General features: G+C 53.4%; 1 protein-coding gene across 3 annotated transcripts in view; it reads right to left on the bottom strand.

Annotated features, from left to right (window-relative positions):
* Nucleotides 1-20,340: 20,340 nt before the first annotated feature.
* Nucleotides 20,341-20,839, bottom strand: part of LOC137438743 (tumor protein p53-inducible protein 11) — a 71,833-nt gene continuing 71,334 nt past the window's right edge. For all 3 annotated transcript variants that reach the window (XM_068134053.2, XM_068134055.2, XM_068134054.2), the window contains exon 8: nt 20,341-20,722. The gene's annotated coding sequence lies outside the window, so the exon portion shown is untranslated. The remainder of the gene's footprint in view (nt 20,723-20,839) is intronic.

Here is a 20,839-nt window from a genome sequence, read left to right as displayed (position 1 = left end):
AACCGTTGGTCCGATTGACAGGAAATTTTCACCACAGGTGCAACTCCACCTGCATAATTTTTTAACGATATTTATGACGTCATCGGTCACGTGGTTCGGCCGCCATCTTGGAAAAACCGAAAAACTTTGCACCTTTATCTCTCTCAAAGTGCTGAATAGAAATAATTGAGACACGGCTCATTGTAAAGAACTCTCCATGGGGAATAATATATGTTAATGATGTCATAGGTGCCTCCATTATGACGTCATAATTCGACAAGTACAAAACTTCATCCGATCAAGATTAAATTTCTTGAGCATCATCTAGGAATAAATTAGTTTAGAAAAAAAATAATGATGACGTCATCAGTCACGTGGTAAATCATGTTCATGTATATCACGTGGTAAATCATGGGGATTTAGTATACAAAAAAAAAAAAAAAAAATCTGATTGCTATTTCTTGTTACTTTTCTTTTTAGAAGCAGCCTTGGAAAAACGCCATGATTAGCTATCTTAACATGGATATTCACCTTAAATTGGATTCGTAGGTGTACCCACTCGTACCTGTATGTCGTAGTTGCCGACTACGATGTCGTAGGTGTACCCACTTAGCAACAATGCCCACCGTTGCATTCTAGCCGCTGCTATATGAAGGTATTCCTACTTTGGGACCGAATATTCGGGTCAGTGGCTTGTGATCCAAGATCAATTTGAACTTCCGCCCACACACGTACAAATGAAACTTCTTCAATCCATACACTATTGCCAATCGCTCTTTTTCGATTTGTGCGTAATTTTTTTCTGCTGCACTCAGTGTACACGACGCGTATGCAATCGGACATTCGGTCCTACTGCCAATGTATGGCTGAGACAAGCCCCTAACCCTTTTGGGCTGGCATCTAAAGGGCTGGCATCTAAAGGGCTGGCATCTAAAGGGCTGGCATCTAAAGGGCTGGCATCTAAAGGGTTGGCATCTAAAGGGCTGGCATCTAAAGGGCTGGCATCTAAAGGGTTGGCATCTAAAGGGTTGGCATCTAAAGGGCTGGCATCTAAAGGGTTGGCATCTAAAGGGCTGGCATCTAAAGGGTTGGCATCTAAAGGGCTGGCATCTAAAGGGCTGGCATCTAAAGGGTTGGCATCTAAAGGGTTGGCATCTAAAGGGTTGGCATCTAAAGGGTTGGCATCTAAAGGGCTGGCATCTAAAGGGTTGGCATCTAAAGGGTTGGCATCTAAAGGGCTGGCATCTAAAGGGCTGGCATCTAAAGGGTTGGCATCTAAAGGGCTGGCATCTAAAGGGCTGGCATCTAAAGGGTTGGCATCTCCGCTCAACACGAGCGGTTTCGTAGGATCGTAATGTACCAAGACTTTATCTCCCGTGAGAACCATCTTCGCGTACTCGAACGCGTACAAGGCTGGCCTGGAGGTATGTGCAATCGCTTCTGCCCAAGCCTGGGTTTGAATGCCAATCCTGCTATAAACTGTCATCCTGAGGAGGCCTTATTGTGAGTGCCATCCTTCGTAAGGATGTTAAACTCGGTGTCCTCTCTGCAGGTATTATTTGGTGTACGTTAAAGATCCCATGGTGTCTCGCAAAGACAGTTATTACTGGAACCCTGAACAAATTACAATTTGTTGCTTTAACCTACAGGGGGCACTGCAACGGTGGCATAGCCCAGCAATGATGCAACCAGCAGCCACAGGCTGCATACGAATGAATGAATGAATGAATGAAGCCATCTGACCCCTCCAAGACACACACCTTCCAGTAATCCCCCATCCCATTTCCTGGTTCAACTTCCAAAATTCAAGACTGACAGCCGCTCAACCCCACTCTTCCCTCCAAAGCTCGAAACAGGTGGTGCACCATCATCTCATGCCATCCGCCATCCTGACCCACAACCTTTATTACCCCCATTAGCCCTTCCTAACCTTGCTTGCAGGTGTCAGTGTGTTCTCATGTTTGTTCTCTCTCTCACACACCCTCTCTTCCTGTTTGTTCATTCATTTGGTTATTGTACAGGAATTAATGTACCATGACCTCAAACAAATTGCAACAAAACCTCTCTCACAGGCATCAAGCCTAGGAAGGTGTCCTCGATGACATATAAAAGTCTTTAGAAATCCTATAAAATATGAAAGAAATCATAATTAATTAGAAATTAACTAGAAATTTCTTAATTGTGAAATTAATTAGAAATCATATAAAAGTCCTGAAATCAGTTTTTTTATTTATTTCTTGGATTGTGGGAAAGTATATGAAGGAACTGTCAGACACATCACGCTTCAGGAGATGCTGATCCGCTCGGTGTGCATAAGGTTGTGAAGTCTCCTACGGTCACCAACAGTGTACTGGTCGGCGATGACACAGACCTCCTCGTCCTACTTTGCTACCATGCAAGGTTAGAGTCTGATGACTTGTTCTTCTGCCTTGACCCGATGAAGAACACAGCGAATCCTCACATCTGCAACATCAAGGTGGTCAATAACAGCTTGGTCCGGGCATTTGTAAACACATCCTCTGCTTCCATACCATCCTTGGATGTGACACACCACCTCGCCTCTACGGATCGGGAAAGGAGCTTCCCTCAATAACTTCAATTGAGAAGCAGTCACTTCCGTAAACAAGCCAAGGTGTTCGATGCACAGTCTGCTTCTACTGATGATGTTGTAGCTGCAGGAGAGTGAGCCTGGGTGATCCTCCACAATGGGAAACCCAGCATAAAGCTAGAATCTCTGCGGAACAAGCAGTTCTGTGAGAATTTCCAGCATGTCTCACGTTCCACCATAGAGTTTACCACCTACATCAACAGCAGCAAAGTACCACATCCTCCATGTTTACTTTCAGGTTCATGAGTGGAAGGGATCTGGGGATGGACCAAAACAGTGGGGATGGTGGGAGAGCGATGAGGAGGTTGTCCAGCTCCTGCTCCCGAAGAGCTGCTGCGGGTCAGCAGGTGCAACTGCCAGACCGACTGCAGCAGCTTGAGGTGCGCATGCAAGAAGCACGACGTTGAGTGTACTCCTGCTTGTGGAAGCTGCAGAGGATCTGGTTTGTACAAACACAACACAGCTGGCGTTTGCTGAAGATGAAGATGATGACATTGTTGGCTTCTGAATGCATCTTGTACACAGGTCACCCATGTTGGGGAGATGCTGGCAATATGGCAACTATTCATATTCTATGCAGATCTGTGTTTCTCTTTCATAATATAACATGTACATGTTCACTGTCAACTTCTCCGCAGACTCTTTGTTCTAGTCTCTCAGTATTGTGAAGGTTCTCAGTATTATGTTTTACCCTTACTCGTCCTGCAAGTTGATATTGTTCAATATTTGTATTTTCATTTATTAATCCGTTTGTGATATCACAATCTGCAAATGGTCTTCAGTGTTTTATTTCATCATTTATAACATAATTATACAAGCACTAATATAAAAGGCCATCAAAAATTACAGGTTGGAACAGTTTACACAGTGCAGTGCAGCCTCATGAGCGTGCCAAAGTCTGAAGCCTCGGCCTAGTGTCAGGTGTGCCTATATCTTATTGATTTATTTGACATCCTACGGATGTAAATGAACACTCGTTTTGCTCTGCGTGCGTTGCACATCACGTGCAGTGAATTTCACCTCCTTGCACATTGGATTTATTGTTATTTTTATAAACGCTTCTGTACACCGCCATTGAGGCTCGGTTTGCAAGCCACCGTCTACAATTCCAATTACTCTTTCAAAAGAGACATAATTACTCTTTGATGGAAAATGTTTTTTGAGTTTGTTTTACCCTCAAAAATAGACCGTAGTGAACACACATTGGTGTTAAAAGATCAGTCTTTAAAACCTACCCGTATGATGGGGGACAGACATCTGTACAAACACACAAACTGACTGGGTTTTATATGGTAGATCATTCCTAACTTGTTGACTTTTGTTATTATGTGTCAAGAATAGTTACGTATGAAGTCAGTATTGCATTTTATGCCTCCACCGATGAAGTCACAGGCATTATGTTTTCAGGTTGTCCGTCCAGCTGTCCGTCGTGATAGGTTCTCGTTACCACGATAACTTGCGAACGGCTAAAGGGATCTCAATCAAACTTGGTGCAGGTATGTATAATGATGTAAATATAAAATATGTAAAGGTAGAAAAGATCAGGCTTTTGGATGGGGATTTTTTTTTTAAAGTCTTTTTTAAAGACAAGGTAAGATAAGAGAATTCTTTTTTCCCGCGCACCACAACGCATGGATACAAACAAGAGCCTTTATTACAAGCTCGCATATCAGCACTGGGCGGGCTCGAACTTAGAGCCCGCATATATGTCCCGTGGCCACGCCTTGCCCCCGGGCGTGGCCGATCGGCGGGGCATGCATTTCAGTTCCCCGCCCGGACACTCGCGCCACCCACTGGTGCACGGAATTATTGACCCTTGTGCCCGCCACGCGCCCCCGCAGAATTCCCGCGCACCTGAAGGGTGAGCTTGCGGGAAAGCCGGATAACCCGGCCGAAACGCCCCCTGGCGATGCGTGCAGGGCTGGGGGGTAGCGGGACGGCAGGGCTGGGGGGTGCCGGGGGTCTGACCGCCGGGGTGCGGCATCGACGTGGAGGCAGAGCTGCTTGCGGGGAGTGGTCCAGATCGAGGTGGGCCGGCTTGAGGCGGTCCACAGAGATACGATCCGGGGCACCGCCGAAGTCCACGGTGAAATGTTTGTCCCCGGTCTCCAGCACGCGCAAGGGCCCGTCGTACGGGGGCCGTAGCGGTGCCCGGTGGGCCTCGTGCCGGACGAAAACGTACTCCGCCGTGCAAAGCTCCAGGGCGATGTGGGAGGACGGGCAACCGTGGTGTGCCGTCGGCACAGGGGCGAACCTCTGGGCGGCTTCTGCAAGGTGGAGCGCTGTTGCGGGGAGGTTCCGATTCTGACCAAGGAGCCGTGGAGTCGGGGATAAATTCACCCGGTACCCGCAGCGGGTGCCCGAAGACCAGCTCCGCCGAGGACGCGTGCAGGTCGTCCTTGGGCGCCGTCCTGAGGCCCAGCAGGACCAAGGGGAGCCTGTCGGCCCAGCTGCCGTCGCGGAGGCTGGCCCGGAGCGCGGCCTTCATCGAGCGATGAAAGCGCTCGCACAGGCCGTTGGCCTGGGGGTGGTAGGCCGTGGTGCGGTGCAGTTTGACGCCGAGCCCTTGCGCCACCGCGCCCCAGAGCTCCGAGGTGAACTGGGGGCTGCGGTCGGACGAGATGTCCGAGGGGGCACCGAACCGGGCAACCCAAGTGGCGATGAAGGCTTGCGCCACATCAGCCGCAGACTTCGCCGCCAATGGCACGGCCTCCGGCCACCGTGTGGTGCGGTCCACCATGGTGAGGAGGTGGGTGAACCCCCGCGAGGGGGGCAGAGGTCCCACCAAGTCGACGTGGACGTGGTCGAACCGACGCTTGGGCACCGTAAACGGGGCTAACGGGGCCTGGGTGTGGCGGTGGACCTTTATGCGCTGGCACGCGAGGCACGTCCTGGCTCAGTCGCAGACGTCCTTCCTGAGGCCATGCCAGATGAACTTCGCCATGACAAGCTTCTGGGAGGCCTTCGTGCCCGGGTGGGACAGGCCGTGGATGGCGTCGAAAACCGGGTGCTGCCAGCCAGCGGGCACGATGGGGCGAGGCCGGCTGAGGGAGACGTCGCACAGGAGGGCCGCGCCCACGACGTCGAATGGCACCTCGGTGACGCGGAGGTCCGTGACGGCGGTCCGCAAGGCCTGGACGTCGGGGTTGGCGGTCTGGTCCTCCGCCATCCGGGCATAGTCGATCCCGAGGTGGACCGCGTGCGCGACGGACCGGGAAGGGCAATCCGCCACCGGGTTGTCTTTACCCGCGACATGACGGATGTCCGTCGTGTACTCGGACACGGCAGAGAGGTGACGTTGCTGCCGGGCCGACCATGGCTTGGTGACCTTGGCCATCGCGAACACAAGGGGCTTGTGATCAACGAAAGCCGTGAACGGGCGGCCCTCGAGCAGATGGCGGAAGTGTCGGACCGCCATGTGGAGCCCGAGCAGCTCTCGGTCGAAGGTGCTGTAGCGGCGTTCGTGCGGGCGAAGCTGCCGGCTAAAAAACGCCAGGGGCTGCCAAGCACCACGCACCCACTGCTCGTGCACCGCGCCCACCGCGTAGTCCGACGCATCGGTGGTGAGGGTGATCGGTGCATCCTGCGCCGGGTGCGCCAGCATGGTGGCGTTGGCCAAGGCCAGCTTTGCGCCCGCAAACGCCACGGCCATCGGCTCCGACCAGGCGATGTCACCTTTGCCCGGCTTTCCCCGGAGGGCCTCGTGCAGGGGGCGGAGGAGCTGGGCGACGCGGGGCACGAAGCGGTGGTAAAAATTGACCATGCCCAGGAATTCCTGGAGCCCCTTGATCGTGCGGGGGCGCGGAAAACTCTTGACGGCCTCCACCTTGGCCGGTAAAGGGACGGCCCCATGCCTGGTGATGCGGTGCCCCAAGAGGTCGATGGCGGCGACGCCGAAGCAGCACTTTGCGGGGTTGATGATCAGGCCATGCTGGCCCAGGCGTTCGAAAAGCGTGCGGAGGTGGAGCAGGTGCTCCTCCCGGGACACGCTCGCGACTAGGATGTCGTCCAGGTAGACATAGATGAAAGGTAAGTCGCGCAAGACGCTGTCCATGAGCCGCTGGAACGCCTGGGCCGCATTCTTAAACCCAAAAGGCATCCGCAGGAACTCAAAGAGGCCGATAGGGGTGATGTCGGCCGTCTTTGGGACATCGTCCGGTTGTACGGGGACCTGGTGGTAGCCCCAGATGAGGTCCACCTTGGAGAACCCGGTCGTGTTTGCCAACCCGGCGGAAAAGTCTTGGATATGCGGGACCGGGTAGCGGTCGGGGGTGGTGGCATCATTGAGCCGGCGGTAGTCACCGCACGGCCGCAATCCACCGCCGGGCTTTGGCACAATGTGCAGAGGAGAGGCCAAAGCGCTGTTGGAGCGCCGTACGATACCCAGCCGTTCCAGCGTGGCGAACTCCGCTTTCGCCACGGCAAGCTTTGTGGGGTCGAATCAGCGTGCCCGGGCGTAGACCGGCGGCCCGACCGTGGGGATATGGTGCTCCACCCTGTGTTTGACGGCCACCGCTGAAAAGGTGGGCCGCGTGAGGGCCGGGAAACTGGCGAGGAGGCGGGTAAACTCGTCCGCTGCCGGAAGCGTGCAGACTAACCTCGCTGGGACGGAACCTTTCAGCAAGCCGCTCGGTGAGCCGCTCAGCGAGCTGCTCAACGAGCCGCTCAGCGAACAAGCGAGCGAGCTGAAGGTTTCGGCCTGGACGAGACGTCTGCGCTTAACGTCGACCAACAGACCATGCGCACATAGGAAGTCCGCGCCGAGCAGGGCCATTGGCAGGCTGGCGGTGACGAACGACCATTGAAAGCGCTGCCCTCCGAACCGCAGTGAGAGGCAACGCTTCCCGAATGTGCGGATGGGTGTACCATTGGCGGAAAGCAAAGCGGGGCCCCGGCCTGCGGCTTGCTTGTCGGACGCGGAGGCAGGGAGGACGCTTACCTGCGTTCCCGTGTCGCAAAGAAAACGGCGCCCGGACAAGGTGTCCGTGATGAAAAGGAGGCTGCCGGAATGGCCGACGCTCAAGGCCGCAGGTGAGCGCCGGCCCGGCCGTTTCCCGCCCCGTCAAAGGAACACGGCGGGCGGCACGTTTTAGCCTTGCGGCCGAACCTGGCATGGTAGTAGCACCAGGTTTGCGGCAGTGGCGGCCGCGTCGGCCGTGCCGGCGGCGGTGGTGGTGGCGGTGGCGGTAGTGGGCGGGGCGCAGCAGCGGCCACGAGGGAAGCCGCGGGCGCTGTAGCCTCTGCACCGGGATCCACTACGGCAGCACCGTAAACCGACCGCGTGTCGCAGGCCGTGAAAAACGTGTCGGTCTCTCCGGCCAGGGCGCGGGGTTCCGTGATGTTGGAACCGGCCAGCGCGAGGCGCACCTGTATTGGTAGCTGGCGGAGGAAAAGTGCGCGGAACAAGAAATCCGGGCGCTGGTCTCCAAGCAGGGACAGCATGAAATCCATCCGGACGGATGGTCGTGTGTCGCCGAGGGCGGGAAGGTCCAGGAGGCGGTCGGCACGTTCGACCTCCGTGAGCCCGAACGTGGCGAGGAGGAGACGTTTGAGCGCCTCGTACTTGTGGTCGCCCGGCGGGCACCGAAGGATGGACACGACGTGGGCGGCAGTGCCAGGCCAGAGGGTGGCGACCACGTGGTAGTACCGGGTCTCGTCCGCCGTGATGCCCCGGAGTTGGAATTGAGCTTCGGCTTGCACAAACCAAACGTCGGCTTGCGCTTCCCAAAACTCCGGGAGTTTGATTGCGACGGCGTTGGTAGCCATGGCGCGTTCGGGGGTCAGCAACGGCTGAACCAATCGGGGTCAGCAGTGTGGTGCTGTGCACATACGACTCGATTGCCAGAGAGGTAGGCGGCCACAATGCATGGATACAAACAAGTCTTTATTACAAGCTCGCATATCAGCACTGGGCGGGCTCGAGCTTAGAGCCCGCATATATGTCCCGTGGCCACGCCTTGCCCCCGGGCGTGGCCGATCGGCCGAAAGGCGGGGCATGCATTTCAGTTCCCCGTCTGGACGCTCACGCCACCCACTGGTGCGCGGAATTATTGACCCTTGTGCCCGCCACAATGTAAAGATTAACTGATTCGATGTTGGGGGTCCCAAGGTCAAAGGTCTTGTCAGGTAAAAATGTGAGAACTTGTGAACACCTAAAGGGACTTAAATTAACACTTGGTAAAATATGTATAATGATGTAAACATGAACTGATTAAATTTTGGGGTCAATAGGTCAAAGGTCAGAGGTCATGTCAGGTAAAAATGTGCTAACTTGGGCACGGCTGAATGGATTAAAATCAAACTTGATACAAGTATTATAATGATGTAATAATATGGGCGGGGGCATATCAGTCGACATCGTGACGTCGAAGTGTGCTGTTGTAGTTATTTAATCATTTTAGTATTTTTTAGCTATCGCCTGGGGATGCTTTTTTTATGTTGGAGGCTCCAGGCACGGACTATATAGCCATCATCGAGGCCAGGCCTTAAATAAGAGAGAAGGAAAGTGTATGATGAAAAGTGTATGGTGTTTGTTTGTGAGAAAGAGAGATTGAAGCTAGCCCGGTAGTTGTAGTTTGAGTGAGACAGAAAGTAAGACCAACAATCCTTACACGAAGAGTGAAAGATGGTTCCGGGCACCACTTTAACGCTCCTAAGTCAGGACGGTAGTACTGACCTCGGTGGTTGTTGTCTACAACCTACAACCTAAACAAGTTAGTCCTTCAACCACTTTGTACCTTTGTTTGGCATTCCTTTTACAACATGTGGCATTCAAGATGTCTTACATCATTATTAGTTCCTTACTATTTCCGTTTCTACCAGACTCGGTGGCATAATATGGTTGGAGCATCTGCTCTGAGTTCTGGGAGGTCTGCGGTTCGAATCTTGGTCGAGGCATACATCAGTCTTTAAAAAGTCTTGCTACTTCCTTGGTTGATGCTCAACATTTAAAAGTGTAGAGCACAGACAAAGAACACTGAGAAGGCAATGGCAAACCACCCAGTATAACGCTTGCCAAGAAACTGCTTTGGCAGCACCAATGACCAATGCTCTGCCAAGAGTACTCTACATCAAAATAGAAATTCCAGTTTGTATTCAAAGTTTTGTTTATTCTATTTCGACATTTATTTTCCTTCAGTTTCTCAAGCTCATGGTTGAGCCTATTCATGTTGTTATATGGAAGGGGGGGGGGCGGGGTGGGGAGAAGGCGGGGGGGGGGGGGGAAGGGGTATCCATAGCTAGACTGTTGTAAGTGTAGTATGGTCCGTGTGTTTTGAATACCATCGGTTAGGTTGTCATGTAACAGGGACCTGTCATAGTAAGTCGTTTGTTGCACGTGACGCTGAGGAAGCAGCGTATGTAATTTATAGACATGTTAAGACGTTAATTTTGTGGACATAAACACCTCACGTTTGTGGGTGTGGGGAGATATGTGAGGATTTCCCATGACAGAGGCACACATGTGTGTGAAAGGCCATTGTGGTCTGTCTGGCCAGTGTGTGTCAGGAATGATGGTGTAATGTGCTGTGGAGCAGGAAGTACCATTTTGCATTTATTTTTATTGGTGCCACCCCGTGCGTGGGACGGGCAGGCAAGAACAAGAGAGACCTCGCTTGGAGTAGGAAGGAGGGAACTCGAGGGCGACCTGGAGATGAAGAAGAAGAAGGGGTGCTATAGCTCAATAGCTGCACCATCAATAGCAATACCCTGCAGCCTTCTGCTGCATATGAACAAAGAACCCAGAGGATGATGCAAGAGCATTTCCTGATTATCTGAATCTACCATCTCTCATATTTTGAGTTATTGCCTCCCATTTTAGTAATACATGGCATATCGGCAATATTTCAGGTACATCAGGTTGATGTCTGTTTTTTGCGGAACGTTAGCTTTCTCAATATTAACATATGGAATCGGAATTTTCTCACCTGAATCGTTTCATCTCCTCTCTCTGCTAAGGCTGGAGTGTACCAAGGTAGGGTTTTGGGCCCAGTCCTATTCCTGGAGTGTCTTCAGTTGCCAAGTTTATTGTAGAGTGCTTGCCAAGTGGTTTAAGCACTCAAGCAAGCACTCCATTCAAAACTGTTGATAAGGAATGGCTGGCTTTGCAAGCGATAGCAAACTGCTTGGTAACTGAACATCAATGATCTCTCTGACTCTCCAGAAAATCGTCTTTATCGATCTGCTGATGACTTCACCATCTGCCATAACATCCCTCATCCTTCAGACAGGCAGGGGGCAGCCTCACCTCTTCCCTCTGCTCAGAATTTGACAAAATCACAAGCTATTCAAACACTTGGAATACGTTTTTCAATCCTGATAAAACTCACACTCTCACCTTTTCTCTCTGAAAGGACCGTTTGGCAAACCCTCCTATCTACTTCCTTAATCCTCTTGCGGAAGTTCAGTCACTCAAACCCCGGGGTCTCACTATCAGCCATGATATTTCTTGTACAAGCCACATTTCAAAGTTGGCCTCCAAAGCCACCTGCAAACTGGGCATCTTCTGTCATACAAAATCCTTGTACTTCTATCCTGTACTCCTATCCACATATAATGCCTTCATTCACAGCTTGGAGTACTGCTCTTCCTTCTGGGCTGGTGCTCCTGCCTCACACCTTGCTCAGCTTGACACCATGGAAACCAAGGCTTTCAAAATCATTGGAATCTCCCACGATGAAGCTGATTCTGAGGGTCTGTCTGTCTCTGTCTCTGTCTCTGTCTCTGTCTCTGTCTCTGTCTCTGTCTCTGTCTCTCTCTCTCTCCAGGCAGGTTGGTGGTCTCTGTCTTCTCCAGCCTAGCTCCCCCAGCTCTGTCTGTGTCTGAATCTATTTTTTTTTTTTTTTTTTTTTTTTTTTTTTTTGTATACAAGATCGAGGCTCGTGAAAGAGCTAAGAGGCCTAACACTTCGACATTGCAGAGAAGTCAGTGATCTCTCTGTATTCCACCTCACTTCTGGTCTTGCACCCTCTGCTCTTTCCGTGCTTTGCCCCCTAGGTTTCTGCAGGGCACACATGGTCCACCAACAAGCCCCTTCTGAACCCCCAAAATCCAGGATCACTGCTCACCTCCACTCATTCGCGCACGTAACACACACACACACACACACACACACACACACACACACACACACACACACACACACACACACACACACACACACACACACACACACACACATAAACACACACACACACATATATTATAAGGCAATCATCACAAACTGCCTCCACAAAACGAGGAGGCAAAATATATGGGGATGGGGAGCAGGTAGGATTCAGGAAGATAAGTGCAGGTATCCCCCCCCTACTCTGCTACTCTTGCCAAGACTTGCCATGAACATTTCTGTGGTTAAGAACCAAAGTTGGGAAGGTTGCTGCTCTTCCACAGGATGCTGTAGATTAAGGCAGGAACTTTGAATTAGTCCAGGCTACGAAAACACAGCAAGAAGCTCGCTCTTATCGAAAGGCACAGAAAAATCCATTTCACGTTGACCCTGGTGAATACGAGCAGATGGGACACCCGGCTTAACCACCATCACGTCCCTCTGATTGACAGTGTATTCACTCAGTGTAGTTTCTGAGAAGAAAATAAATACCTATTTTGGGGGGTCAAACCTGGACCCACTTTGACCCCCGTAGACGCAGACTTCTATTTTCTTAGTACCGTAAACAAACTTGAGTTTCAACATACCAAACAGAATTTCTGCCAAGTTTGGCCACAATTCCATCAGCGGTTTTGGAGAAGAGGTCGTAAGTGCTTACGGACTGACGAATGGACAACGCACCATCACATAAGTTCCCCGGAACTACGTTCCAGGTGAGATAACTAGAATGGCACTCGGTAGAGAGCATACCTCCGCCAGGCTGAACAGTTTACGTTTTGTATCCACCGATTGGTCAGATATGGATTCGAACCTGAACCAAAATCTAATCGCTTGTTCTTGTCACCTACACAACTCATCCACCAAGCTTTGTCATAATCTGCCCATAACTTTTTGAGATATCATGATATATATCGTTTTTTGCCCCTTTCTCTGGGGCCAAAATTCTCTGCCCTTTTTTTTTTGCTTTTTGCTTTGCTTGCTCTATTCTCTTTTTGCCCTAAAATTATTTGATCCAGATCTGGATCTTCACCAAAATTCATTCAATTCTTCCTTGTTACACATCCAACCTCTCCACCAAATTTTGGTGGAATCCGTCCACAACTTTTTGAGATATCCTGTTCACAAACAGACAAACAAACACGAAATAGGAAATATGTCGTGCATAGCATGATACTTGCTAAATCCCTAAATTAAGTTGTTAACTTTTGGACTATGTTGACCTTGTAGCGGTTACCGCTGGATGCACACAATCGCCTTGCACCGGCCAGAACACGGCCAGACGCGCCTCTCCCGGGCATGCCCGGACTCACTGTTCCCGGGCACGCCCGAACCTCCCGGGCACGCCCGGTCTCGTCTTTCCCGGGCATGCCCGCTCTCGCCTTTCCAGGGCTCGCCCAGAGCGTCCGGCATGCCCGCTATCGCCTTTTCAGGGCTCGCCCAGAGCGTGCGGGCATGCCCGCTATCGCCTTTCCAGGGCTCGCCCAGAGCGTCCGGGCATGCCCGCTATCGCCTTTCCAGGGCTCGCCCAGAGCGTCCGGGCATGCCCGCTCTCGCTTTTCCAGTGCTCGTCCAGAGCGCCCGGGCACGCCCAGCCTCGACTTGCCAGGCCGCAGCCAAACACGCCCGGGCAGGTCCAGACTCGCCTTTCCAAGGCTCGCCCTTGACACCCGGGCATGCCCGGTATAGCTTTTGCCGGGCAAACTTCCCGACATAAATGTGTATATATATTGCTGCCCGATAAACGGGCTTGTCAGAATACCTGAGCTGTTTTGTTTCAATAAAGCAACTCGGACGAATTCCGTCTTTGGTCGCGTCAATTCTTTCGACTCGCGTTGGAGCGCAGTTCCTTCATTGGTGACCTACCGACATGGATACGGCAGTGACGCTTAAACTGCCTACCTTCTGGGAGGCTCACGCGGCTGTTTGGTTCGCTCAGGCGGACTCTCAGTTCGCCCTGCGAGGCATCACCGCGGACGACACCCGCTTCCACCATGTTGTGGCGGCGCTCAGTTCCGCCACCGCGGCCCGCGCCTTGAGCCTCCTCGAGCACCCGCCGGCTGCTGACAAATACGACGCGCTGAAGACACTCCTCCTCGACGCTTTCGCCCTCTCACCGGCAGCACGCGCATGGCGCCTGCTCGCTCTGCCCGAGCTCGGCGACACGCGCCCGTCCGAGCGCATGGACTATATGCTCTCGTTGCTCGGTGAGCACTCTCCGGATTTTCTGTTCCGCGAGCTGTTCCTTCGCCAGCTGCCTCACCCGGTACGCCTCGCCCTGGCTGGCATGTTGATCACGGATTCCCGCGCCCTCGCCAGGGAAGCCGATAAGATCTCCTCGGCGGGCCAGCACATCGGCGCGGTTACCTGGAGCCCGCCGCCGTCCGAGGCGACGCCCACGACACCCGAGCGCCCTGCGCGGTTGGAGGCCGAACTGCCGGTGCAACTGGCGGCCGCCACGCCGCACCGCCCGCTTCCGACACGACGGCCGGGGCCTCCACCTGACCTGGCATGGTGTTATTACCACGCCAGGTTCGGACACAAGGCTCGGACGTGCCGGCCCCCGTGCACTTTCGGCAGGTCGGGAAACGGCCTGGCCGGCGTTCATTCCCAGCCATGAGCGCCGGCCACTCGGGCAACTTGCTGTTTATTCGGGACAAAGCGTCTGGGCGGCGTTTCCTGTGTGACACCGGCGCCCAACTGAGCGTCATACCCGCCTCCGAGCAGGACAGGCGGGACGCCGTTTGCGGCCCCTCTTTGGTCGCTGCTAATGGCTCGGCCATACGCACTTTCGGCCCACGCATCGTCACCCTCTGCTTCGGCAGCCAGCGTTTTCAATGGACTTTTGTGACTGCCTGCGTCCCCATGGCTTTGCTGGGCGCCGACTTCCTCTGCGCGCACGGGCTGCTGGTCGACGTCAAACATCGTCGCCTTGTCAACGCCGAGACCTTCAGCTCCCTGGCGTGCACGATGAGCAGCTCCGCGCCGACCGAACTGGCGTGCGTCCTCCCGGCAGCGAACGAGTTCGCTCGCCTGCTCGCGGAATTCCCGGCCCTCACGCGGCCGACGTTTTCGGCCGTCGCGGTGCGGCACGGGATCGAGCACCACATACCCACTACGGGCCCGCCAGTCTACGCCAGGGCCCGCCGCCTCGACCCGGCCAAGTTCGCCGTGGCGAAGGCCGAGTTCGACGCGTTGGAGCACCTCGGCATCGTGCGGCGCTCCGATAGCGCGTGGGCTTCGCCACTGCACATCGTGCCAAAGCCGGGGGATGGATGGCGCCCGTGTGGCGTCTACCGCCGTCTCAACGACGCTACCACCCCCGACAGGTACCCGATCCCGCATATTCAGGACTTTCCCGCCCGTTTGGCGGGACGGGTCATCTTTTCGAAAATTGACCTGATACGGGGCTACCACCAGGTACCTGTCCGGGCGGCCGACGTCCCGAAGACGGCCGTCATCACGCCGTTCGGCCTGTTCGAATTTTTGCGGATGCCGTTTGGCCTCAAGAACGCGGCCCAGGCGTTCCAGCGCTTGATGGACGGCGTGCTGCGCGACCTGCCGTTTCTTTTCGTCTATCTGGACGATATCCTCGTCGCCAGCACGTCCCGCGCCGAGCACCTCCTCCACCTCCGAACACTGTTCGGTCGCCTCAGCGAGCACGGCTTAATTGTCAACCCAGTCAAATGCCACTTCGGCGCAAGGACCGTTGACTTTTTGGGCCACCGCATCACCAAGATCGGGGCCGTGCCGCTGCCGACCAAGGTCGAGGCCATCACCACGTTCCCGCGTCCCCGTTCCATCAAGGCCCTCCAAGAGTTCCTCGGCATGGTGAATTTTTATCACCGATTCGTGCCCCGCGCTGCTCAGCTCATGTGGCCCCTTTACGAGGCCCTCCGGGGCAAGCCGGCCAAGCATGACTGTTTGGTCTGCGGCCATGGACGCGGCCTTCGCCAGCGCCAAACGGGCCCTCGCCGACGCAACGCTGCTGGCTCACCCGGTGCTCAACGCGCCCATCGCCCTCACTACGGACGCCTCCAACTACGTGGTGGGCGCCGTCCATGAGCAATGGGTGGACGGAGTTTGGCAGCCACTCGCTTTTTTCAGCCGGCAACTCCGGCCGAACGAGTTAAACTACAGCACGTTCGACCGCGAGCTGCTCGGGCTATTCCTGGCCGTTCGCCATTTCCGACACCTCCTGGAGGGCCGCCCGTTCACGGCTTTCGTCGACCACAAGCCGTTGGTCTACGCAATGGCTAAGGTCACGGAGCCGTGGTCGGCCCGCCAGCAGCGCCACCTCTCCGCCGTGTCGGAGTTCACCACGGACATCCGGCACGTCGCCGGCAAAGACAACGCCGTGGCCGACTGTCTTTCTCGGGCCAGCGCGAACGCGGTCCACCTCGGCGTGGACTTCGCGCTCATGGCGGCCGACCAGACCACCGACGCCTCGGTGCAGGCACTCCGTGCGGCGGACACGGGCCTCCGCCTGGCCGACATTCCCTTCGCGGGCACCGTCCTGCTCTGCGACATCTCCCAGGGCCAGCCTCGCCCCATCGTGCCCGTTTCCTGGCAGCGCCGCATCTTCGCCTCCATCCACGGCCTTTCTCACCCGGGTCGGAAAGCTTCTCAGAAGCTGGTGTCGGCGCGTTTCGTCTGGCACGGCCTTCGATGAAACATCCGCGACTGGGCCAACGCCTGCACGGCCTGCCAGCGGGTCAAGGTCCACCGCCACACCCAGGCCCCGCTGGCACCTTTCGCCGTGCCTGAACGGCGTTTCGACCACGTCCATGTGGACCTGGTGGGTCCCCTGCCCCCCTCGCGGGGGTTCACCCACCTGCTCACCATGGTGGACAGGACCACCAGGTGGCCGGAGGCCGTGCCCCTCGCCTCCACCACCACCGCCGACGTGGCGCAGGCGTTCATCGCCACCTGGGTCGCGCGCTTCGGCGCACCAGCGGACATCTCGTCCGACCGCGGCCCACAGTTCACGTCTGAGCTTTGGGGCACGGTCGCCCGTTCGTTGGGGGTCACGCTGCACCGCACCACGGCCTACCACCCCCAAGCCAACGGGTTGTGCGAGCGGTTTCACCGCTCCATGAAGGCCGCACTCATGGCCGGCCTTCAGGACGACGGTTGGGCCGACCGGCTGCCGTGGGTCCTTTTGGGCCTTCGCACGGCCCCCAAGGAAGACCTCCAGGCATCCGCCGCCGAGCTCGTCTACGGCCAGCCGACGTGCCCGACGAATTCGTGCCCGACGCTACCAGTCCCTGGTCCGCCGCTCGCCAGCGCTCGGACCTCCAGGAGGCCGCCCGACGATTTGCCCCCGTGCCGACGTCCCGCCACGGTGGCCCCCAGTCCTACGTCCCCCCGGCGCTTTGCACAGCGGAGTACGTCTTTGTGCGTCATGACGCGCACCGGGGGCCACTCCGGCCGCCGTACGACGGGCCCTTCCGGGTCCTGCGACGGGGCGACAAGTCTTTCATCGTCGACTTCGGCGGCCGGCCGGACCGGATTTCTGTGGACCGCCTCAAACCGGCGCACATGGACGTCGACCGACCACCACGGTTGGCCCTTCCTCTGCGGCGAGGCCGCCCCCCGTCCACAGTTCCCCCCGCTCGACCACCCACCACCACGTCGGACCCCTCCCCACGACCCTCCAGGGGTCGCTTCGGCCGGGTCATCCGGACCCCCCTTAAATTGACCCTGCCGGTGCAGGTCGATTCTGGAGGGGCGTGTGTAGCGGTTACCGCTGGATGCACACAATCGCCTTGCACCGGCCAGAACACGGCCAGACGCGCCTCTCCCGGGCATGCCCGGACTCACTGTTCCCGGGCACGCCCGAACCTCCCGGGCACGCCCGGTCTCGTCTTTCCCGGGCATGCCCGCTCTCGCCTTTCCAGGGCTCGCCCAGAGCGTCCGGGCATGCCCGCTATCGCCTTTTCATGGCTCGCCCAGAGCGTCCGGGCATGCCCGCTATCGCCTTTCCAGGGCTCGCCCAGAGCATCCGGGCATGCCCGCTATCGCCTTTCCAGGGCTTGCCCAGAGCGTCCGGGCATGCCCGCTCTCGCTTTTCCAGTGCTCGTCCAGAGCGCCCGGGCACGCCCAGCCTCGACTTGCCAGGCCGCAGCCAAACATGCCCGGGCAGGTCCAGACTCGCCTTTCCAAAGCTCGCCCTTGACACCCGGGCATGCCCGGTATAGCTTTTGCCGGGCAAACTTCCCGACATAAATGTGTATATATATTGCTGCCCGATAAACGGGCTTGTCAGAATACCTGAGCTGTTTTGTTTCAATAAAGCAACTCGGACGAATTCCGTCTTTGGTCGCGTCAATTCTTTCGACTCGCGTTGGAGCGCAGTTCCTTCAACCTCAAACATAATTGGTAAACAAAAAAATTCATTGCATTCAGTGACCTGATGTGCAAATCCTCTTCAAATTTCAAGTCAGATGACAATTGAGGATTTTAGAAACTTCACCTAAGTTGTTAACCTTTTGCCTATGTTGACCTTTCATCCTATGTTAACCTCAAAGAGAATTGACAGTTCAATTCAGTGACCTGATATGCAAATCCTCTTCAAATTTCAAGTAAATCAGATGAAAATTGACAATTTTAGAATTTTGGCCTATGTTGACCTTTTGGCAATGTTGACCTCAAACATAATTGGTGGTTGAATTCGGTGACCTGATGTGCAAATCCTCTTCAAATTTCAAGTCAATCAGATGAAAATTGAGGACTTAGAAATACCACCCAAGTTGTTGACCTTTGGCCTATGTTGACCTTTTGGCCAATGTTGACCTCAAACATAATTGGTGGGTGAATTCAGTGACCAGATATGTAAATCCTCTTCAAATTTCAAGTCAATCAGATGAAAATTTAGGATTTTAGAAATTCGACAAAGTCATTGACCGTTTTCCTTTGTTGACATTTTGACCTCAAAATCAATGGGCTTCTTCCTTATGACCGACTCTACTATTTGGTGAAGTTTCGTGAAGTTGGGTTTTAAATTATGACCTGTAGGCAATCGGGAGACAGACAAAACAGACAAACAGAAAGAACAAGCATTCTGAGTATTGCTCTGCAATACATGTCCCCTACCGGCAGTCTGTCGTCCGGAAAACTGTTGGGGAAATTACACGTATTGCACTGTGTGAATTATATAATTACCAACTCACGGTCTGAGATAACTTGGATAAAAATTATCCGATTTGCACCAAATAAAGTTCATGAATGGTTGCATAGACCCCTACTTCTCACTAAAAGGGGAAAAAGAATGTAAATCGGAGTTAAAATAAGCCCGCAAGGTCGCTCCGTGGAGCAGCCTGCACGTATTGCACTGTGTGAATTATATAATTACCAACTCACGGTCTGAGGTAACTCGGCTAAAAATTATTCAATTTGCACCAAATAAAGTTTATGAATGGTTGCACAGACCCCTACTTCTCACTAAAAGTGGAAACAGAATATAAATTGGAGTTAAAAGAAGGAATATTAACAGCTTTGACTTACCGCATTTCAAATTATAGTCCGGAAAACTGTTGGGGAAATTACCAAAGTTCAAGGTGCCATAACTTTGTCAAAAATGATCGAAACGTCGTGAAGTTAGAACTTGATCTGTAACTTATCATGAGGAAACCATGTGCCAAGTTTGAAATCATAGCTGTTCTTTGCGTGATGGACTGACGGACCGACAGACTGACGGGCTGACAGACTAACAGACGGAGGGACGGAGTGCAAACCTATAGTCCGCTCCGGTGTACACTGGTAGGGGACTAATAAGGCACAAGACCAACCAATACACTTGAAAATCTTCGATTTTTGCAAGTAACAAACAAACAGGGGTGAAAATATAACCTGCATCTACCTTCGGTGGTGGAGGTAACTAGAACGGCACTTGGTAGAGAGCATACCTCCGCCAGGCTGAACAGTTTACGTTTTGTATCCCACGGATAGGTCAGATCTAAAGAAATGCGGGCAAGGGGGTTAACAAGGAGAGATGCAGAAAATAGGGCAAAATGGAGAAGATTGTCATGGGGACCGCAAGGCTAACCCCCGCTCTAGTCGGGAAAATGGCCTTTAAAATGCATGTTGTTGTTGTTGTTGGATAGGTCAGATCTGAATTCCAACATGAACTAAAATTGAATCTATTCGGCCTTGTCACACACACACACTTTCCACGAAGTTTCATCCGAATCCGTCCACAACCTTTTGAGATATCCTGCTCAAAGACAGACAAACATTGGTGAAAGCAACCTCCATCAACCTTCGATGGCGAACATAATGATGTCAAAGGTATTTTGTTTATGAAACCTGTTACGTGCATACAAACGTATTGAATATATGTACATTTACTGTTTAAGTGTTTGGTTATTCATATAATGTTATAAAATGAAATATAATCATCAAATTCATCAGATATAATAATTCATTTTTGGAAATTTGCGTTTTCTTTCAGTTTTTCTCTCTACAAGATCGAGGCTCATGGAAGAGCACAATTACAGGTATGTACATCTGGTGAGTGGGAATACGTCCTCCAAAAGCCTGGTCACAGTGTCTCATGTCCGAGTCCGACGACAACCATCTCGACTGAGAATCCTAAACCATTGATTTGGGGGGAGATTTCAACCCCTACCTGGTGCAAAAATATGCCAGGAGATAACACTCAGCTGTTTTTATTAGTTCCACAGTCACAAAAGCTCATTTACAAACAAGTAATAAACAAGTTATGTCATTGATGTCACAAAATTAAAGGTGTACACAAAATGCAAGAGCATCTCCTCCAAGTGAGATTGTGGACAAGTCATTCAAAATACAGGTACACAGTTCCTGAGGGGCAAAGGGGAGTACAGGAGGGACTAATGTTGTTGCCCAGGAGGAAACACCAAGTCGGGTGGAATTAGGACGGATAAAAATAATTTCCATTACCAATACCTGAACATTTCCTCAGGTTACCGAGGCAGTAACATTCAGGCCAAAACTTGCAAATGGCACGTCCGACTCGCTTCACATGAGCTCGCAAGTAGAAACTGTTGCATTTCCTGTTTGTGAAAGATGGAGGAGAGGTCAAGGTGGTGTTGAGTGAGATCAAGGTGAGGTACAGTGTCTGTAAACCAGCTGATCGCTGTCAAGATTTCAAAAGAGCATGACAACCTTTT

The sequence above is a fragment of the Myxine glutinosa genome, chromosome 13, assembly GCF_964187855.1.
Source record: "Myxine glutinosa chromosome 13, kmMyxGlut1.1, whole genome shotgun sequence".
NCBI lineage: Eukaryota > Metazoa > Chordata > Myxini > Myxiniformes > Myxinidae > Myxine > Myxine glutinosa.
Note: the sequence above shows the minus strand (reverse complement) of the source record. Positions and strands in the feature narration are given on the sequence as shown.